Source organism: Garra rufa, chromosome 1, assembly GCF_049309525.1.
Source record: "Garra rufa chromosome 1, GarRuf1.0, whole genome shotgun sequence".
NCBI classification, from domain to species: domain Eukaryota; kingdom Metazoa; phylum Chordata; class Actinopteri; order Cypriniformes; family Cyprinidae; genus Garra; species Garra rufa.
Genome location: NC_133361.1, coordinates 102,998,609 through 103,006,034, shown reverse-complemented (window position 1 = coordinate 103,006,034; position 7,426 = coordinate 102,998,609).

The following is a 7,426-nucleotide window of genomic DNA, read 5'->3' as shown; positions in this document are numbered from 1 at the left end:
AGGATGTTACGTCACAGCACCGCGACGAAGGCTGTCCAAATTCATGGGATCCTTCAAATGCGGCCCACAAATACGTCCTCCTTTTTCCCGAATTTGAAGGATGGGTCTGGTGGATCCTTTCCTGTCCTACCAATCCCATAATTCCTTTCGGCAGAGCGCTTCCAGAATTTTCAAATAATAGCGAACAAATCGAACGGTAGTAATGATGTAAGTTTTAAAAAAAACTGGCGTTTCTTGGTGTTTTTTGTTATAGCGGTTGTCTAGTTAGGCCTTTGGTTTTAGCGTTAAGCTTATTTTTTTTTTACATTTGTATGTCACTTTCGTAAACTGGCTTCTTTCTTACTGCCTGTGTGAATATCCCCTTACACACAGCTAATTCTTGTTAGTGATTGAAGCTGTTTTTAACGCTTTTAGGGACGATAGAGCAGCTCTTTTGTTTTGTGCAGTACAGATAACCTTACTTCTTGCTTAGCGCTGTCACGGTTGCTAGGCGACACGATATGAGCAACGGGGAAGAGAGGGAACTGAAAGAAGGGTAGGCTGTCCAAATTCACAGACTCCTACTTCCAGGTTTTGCGGTCTTCGGAGGACCCTTCCTCCTTCAACCGGGTAGGAAGGATCCTAAGGAGGATGCAGACCCTGAATTTGGACACAGATACAGAAACTTCACGGCAACCTGTCAAAATAAAAGTATGGTGTAACATGTAACAGAACAATATTAGTCTTGTATTACTTTTGTACAGTATAATGTAGTTTTTTTTTTTAATAAACTATAAAGAACTTTCCCTACAGGTTATTTTTAGTTTTTATTGAATAACCTAAAAAGAACCTTCCCAGATTGCTCCCTGCAGGTTATTTTTAAGTTTTATTTTTATAACCTAGAGAGAACGTTCCCAGAACGTCATTACCATTTAAAAATATTAAAACTTTGCAGATGACTTAGATTTTTTCTCATTTTAAAATGTATTTTTTTCATTATAATCAAACTAGAACCTTATGTCCGAAATAATAAATGACATCAAAGTGTTTAACCCGCATTATAATGATAATATAATTTTGATTTTATAGTTAAATTAAGCCAAGGTTAAGTGTCTGAAAATCAAATTATAAACACTGTTAATTTCTTTACTCCATCATGCGCTTTCTCCTGTCGTCAACATAAAGTGGCGCGCTCGCGTAATTTAAAAAATAACGGTCATTTCGTTTAACTGACTGACTAACGTTTGTTGATTGATCTCTTTTATGAATAATTACTTTTAACTAATATATATACAAGAGTAAATATTATTATTTTAGGGATATTTGACACGTCTTACTGAAGAAACATAATGTTAACCAAGACTTTTCGTTTAGTGACCAGAAGAGGGAAGCACATCATCGTTAATTCAGCGGTAAGAAACAAATGTGATGTTATGCTAGTTAAAGTCAAATAAATGTTAATCGTTTTTAATGATTCACATCTGTCCGCCTTCCATGCCGCTTACTTCGGGACACGGGAGTGCTGACGTACAGAAGCGGTACTGGAGTGAAGAGTTTAGGAGAACGTTCTGGGAACCTTCTAGGAACATAAATAGAACGTTCCCTATTGGTTGGCCAGGAAAGTTTTCTTTACGTAACTATAACATTCCCTTTAGGTTAGGGGAACGAAAACTAACCTGGCTAAAGAAAACTTTCCTGGATGATTTTAAGATCCATCTTTTCACACTGAGGACGTTCACATTGGATGGCTGAGGCGGAGTTGATGGCTGAGTAACGCGAGAATCTACGAGACCAGGTGCATAATCTAAGATGGCGGCCCACTGCTGCTAGACATTCAGCAAACAACTTTTTCCCCTCTCTCTTTTTTGGTCGTTCTTCTCCCTCTATCTCTCTTTTTTTTTTTTTCCTTTCTCTCCCGTTTTGAAAACCGGACCATACCGTATTTACATCCCGTTTCTAAACTGGACCATAACGTTTTTGCAATCTGGATTACCTTGAGGAATACATCGACACGCACTATAACAAACTTTACAGCACCATGAACAAGGATAACGCAGATGACAACAAAAAAAGTAAAGGCAACCTCACTCCAAACTACAAGAGACCCCGTCCCAGCTCACTTTCCAGCACAGGTACACCATCCACATCACCAAAACCGCCGTGCTGCACTGAGGTAAGCGACATTTTACTCTCCATTGAAAATAAACTTTCCGGACTCGATGCAAGGATCGCGCTAATAGAAGTAATACATAAGGATTTTCAAGAACTACGGCACAGTTTAGAATTCAGTCAAGAACAGATAGACACTCTCACCAAGGAAAATAACTTTTTAAAGGACTCCGTTCACACTCTTACAGCCGAACTCACCTCCGTGGTTTCACAAAACAAAGCGATGAAAGAAAGCATTCTGGACTTACAATCACGTAGCATGAGGGACAATTTAGTTTTTACAGGCATCCCGGAACAAACCCCAGACGATCCCGAAAAATCAGTAAAGGACTTCATGATTAAACAACTCAAGTTACCAGCCGATACTGTACAGAACATCACTTTTCACCGCGTGCATCGGATCAGATCTCAAAACAATAACAATCGCCCACGTCCAATCATCGCAAAATTCGAACATTACAAACAAAAAGAACTGGTTCAGAGGCAAGGCAAACAACTCAAAGGCACAAACTACGGACTCAATGATCAATACCCAAGGGACATACTGGAACGTCGCAAACACCTCTTCCCAATCAGAAAACAAATGATGAATGAAGGAAAAAAGGCAATCATCTCTGTGGACAAACTTTACATAAATGGACAGTTATATCGTGACAGAGGCATTACTCCCTGGCTCTTCTGATTTTTTTTTTTTTTTTTTTTCCTCTTTCTTTTCTTTTTTTTCATCCCCATTTCAGAACTAGCAAATAACTGATGATTATAAATAATCTATCCTTACCTCACTCCCCAGTATCCCTCTCTCTTCCTTCTCCTCCTCCTCCTCCCTCTTCTCCTTCCATCAGTCTCCACCTTTCATTTTATATCATTTAATGTAATATATATTGCACCTAGATCTCACGCCCCCCCGAACCTATTTACCTTATCTCACAGTTTTTTTTTTTGTTTTTTTTTTTATGGTCTTTGTTTTGCTGCTGTTGTTGTTGTTGTTGTTGTTGTTGTTGTTGTTATTTTGCTACATACACACTGTCATTTGGGTTTCTTCAGTTACATTAGCTTGTCAACAACATCAAAATGTCATGCACACACATGTACACACGGTAAATGTATACACTCTATTATATGCACACTCAGCTACACACACCACTCATACATCTTTACAGTAATTTAAATTTCATAACATGTCTATCAATTTTCTAACCTGGAATGTCCGTGGAATTGGCTCTCAATCAAAGAAGGTCAAAGTCTTGAATCACTTAAATAAACTACAAGCTGACATATGCCTTTTACAGGAAACACATCTATCAGATTCAGATCAAGATAAAATCAAATCATCCGAATACAATCAGTTATTCTCAGCTCACTACAATACAAAACAAAGAGGAGTATGCATTCTAATAAATAAAAAAATCCCATTTGTTCATAATACCACTGTTATAGACCCAGAGGGACGATTTATTATCATAAACATCTCAATCAATAATAGACCAGTTACAATTGGCAATCTATATGGCCCAAACTCAGACGACCCATCTTTTTTTTAAAACTTCTTTTCCACCATTTCAAATCTTTCTAATTGTCCAGTCATAATAGCAGGGGATTTCAATACAGTTCTTAACCCAGCAATAGACCGATCAAATAATTCAAGTAATAGACGCCTTTGCCAGTCAGCAGAAATCATAAAACAGTTCATGAGTGATTTTGGTCTTGGCGATAGTTGGCGATTACAACATCCAAATGTTAAAGAATACTCGTTTTTCTCACCGGTCCATCATACATATTCCCGTATTGATTTTTTTCTCACTAGTAATTCTCTCTTATCAAATATTTCAGAATCAAAAATCCATCCTATTGTCATTAGTGACCATGCCCCAGTAACATTAAAATGGAACAGAACTGAATCTCATAACCCTATTACCAGATGGCGGTTTAACATATCTCTCCTGAAAGATCCAGATTTTGACAGTTATTTTAAAAGGGAGTGGGCTTTCTTTCTAGAAATGAATGACTTCTCTGAATCATCTCCCTCCCTTTTGTGGGAAACAGGAAAAGCAGTACTTAGAGGGAAAATAATTTCATATTCCGTTTACAAAAAAAAAAAGGAAAAAGAACAAGAAGCAGAATTGGAACAAAAAATAAAACAACTTCAAAATATCAATATAAACAATCCAACAGAAGAAACGCAAAACAAATTAAGAGAATACAAATTAAAACTAAATTCAATAATTAACAAACACACTCAATTTTTGATTCATAGGCTTAGGCAAGAAGAATTTCATCATAGTAACAAATCTGGCAAATATTTGGCAAATCAACTTAAACAAAACAAGGAAAAAGCAACCATTTCAGTTATTACAGACTCAGCAGGGAAATCTACCAACTCACCAGATGAAATCAATCATATCTTTCAAAATTTCTACAGCAAATTATACTCAGCAGAAAAAGACCCAAATCAGAATGACATCAACTCTTTTCTCAATAGTATCACTCTGCCACAACTGAATGAACACCAAAAAAATAGCCTTGAATCTCCCATAACACAACATGAACTTCATACAGCATTGCAACATATGCCTAATAATAAAGCACCAGGTCCTGATGGATTCCCTGCTGAATTCTACAAACACTTTTGGTCCACTTTATCACCACTCTTTTTCAGAATGTTAATTGAGTCACAACAAAAATTAAAACTACCAACAAGCATGAATACAGCTACAATTTCACTTCTCCTCAAACCAAATAAAGATCCCAAATTACCATCAAGCTACCGTCCCATCTCTCTGATCAATGCTGACATTAAAATCATCACTAAAGTATTAGCCTACAGAATTGGAAAAGGTCATATCATCTATAATACATCCAGATCAAACCGGTTTCATTAAAGGAAGACTAGCATCCACCAATACACGCAGACTATTCGACTTAATGCATTATTCTTCAAATCATAAAGAAAAAACCATCATAGTCACTTTAGACGCAGAGAAGGCATTTGATAGGGTAAACTGGAAATTCCTGTTTTCCACATTAGAGAGGTTTGGTTTCGGGGAGTCATTCATTAATTGGATCAAAATTTTATATACATCACCTTCAGCCACTGTTATCACCAATGGACTAACATCACGTAGCTTCACACTGCACCGGGGTACTAGACAAGGATGCCCACTTTCCCCCTCATTATTTACCATTTTTATTGAACCACTGGCAGCAGCCATCCGTCAAAACAGTTACATTAAAGGAATTCAAACATTAAACATACAGCACAAAATCAGCCTTTACGCAGATGACATACTATTATATTTACAAGATCCTCCATCATCATTACAAGAAACAATTAAGCTTATTGATTCATTCTCTCATATTTCCGAATACTCGGTCAACTGGAGTAAATCATCTATTCTCTCTTTAAACCATAAAAGCTTGGATGTGACATCTCAAATATCACCTATCCCTTTCTGCACCAATCACATCACATATTTAGGTATTAATATTTCCCCTAGGCTGTCAGACCTAGTTAGTCTTAATTTCACCCCATTACTCAAGAAAATAAATGACGATCTTCAACGTTGGATGAATTTACCACTATCCATTATGGGCAGAATATCAGCAATAAAAATGACTATACTCCCTAAAATAAACTACTTATTTTCAATGATTCCAATACAACCCACCCTCATCTGGTTTAAATCTCTGGACTCAATCATTACCAAATTTTACTGGAAAAATAAGACCCCTAGAATTAAATTGACTACTCTACAGAAACCCAAAACACAAGGAGGATTGGAAGCACCACACTTCTACCTTCTACTTTCTGGCTAATCAGCTTCAATATATATATAAATGGATTCACCCAAATACATTAGAATGCACATGGCTAGATATTGAGCAAACAATTTGTAAAGACATTAGCACTTCAGATTTACCATTTATGACTCAGACAATCAAAAAACACTCCTGTTTTAAATCACCAACTATAGCAACAGCTCTGACAGCCTGGTGGAAATTTCACCAGTTAACAAACACTCCACTTGCATCATCTAAATTCACCCCCATTTGGAATAACCCAGATTTTACAATTAATAAAAAGCCACTTAACATGTGCACATGGGCTGAGAAGGGCATCACACAACTTCAGCACATCTTTCAAAGTAATAATCTGGCTTCCTTTTCACACTTGGTCCAGAGATATGGCATCAGGAGTGATAGTTTTCTGGAATATCTACAACTCAAATCATCTATCCAATCAAAAATCAATATTCGGACTGTCAATCTTGACCTTTCACCATCGATTTTAGAATTAATTAATATTTCATCCTCAAAAAAGCTTCTCTCCAAAATATATAAAATAATAATAAAATCAGACAACACAATAAGTCTACCAAATACGAAATGGGAATCAGACCTATCTATCACTCCTGATGCTGATTTCTGGACACAGATTTGCAAAAATATCTATTTCATGACAAAAAATCCCAATTTGCAACTTATACAGTACAAGGTACTTCACAGATCTCACCTAACCGGACAAAAATTGTTTAAAATGGGATTCTCTTCAGAAACATGTTCACATTGCACCCAAAATAACCCAGACACATATATACACGCCCTTTGGAATTGTACTCCAATTAAAATATTTTGGGAAAATGTCATTGAATCACTATCCATCACTATGGGATGTCACATCCCAGTTTCTCCATCACTCTGTTTACTAGGCGATATATCTGTAATCAGTTTAAATAATGTTAACAGTCAATTACTCCTAGTGGCACTAGCTATCGCCAAGAAAACTATCCTCATGAACTGGAAATCAAGAAGTTCCATACATATCGCATCCTGGAAGAATTTATTAATTGATTACATTTCGATGGAAAATCTTTCCAGTTCATTTTACAGTACTACAGATGAATTACACCCCTTTTGGTCATCTCTCCTTACCCTCCAACAGTCATAAATCTGTTGACCTTCTTTGTCTGAGACCAACCCCTAAAAAGCATCATCACCTATCTGTGTTAATTTGAATATTAATATTTGAGTGTTTTTGGGATAAGTGGAGGACAACAGCAAGGTTAACCAATTAATAATTATGTGTATATGCGTGCAGGTATGCGTATATGAATATGTGTGTGTATGGGCTTGGGTGTATGTATATATATATATATATATGTGAGTATGTGTATGTATGTGTATACATATACCCGCCTAATATTACTATTATTATTATTATTATTATTTATAGTTAGATGTATGTGTGTATGTATGTGTGTGTATATATATATGTGTGTAT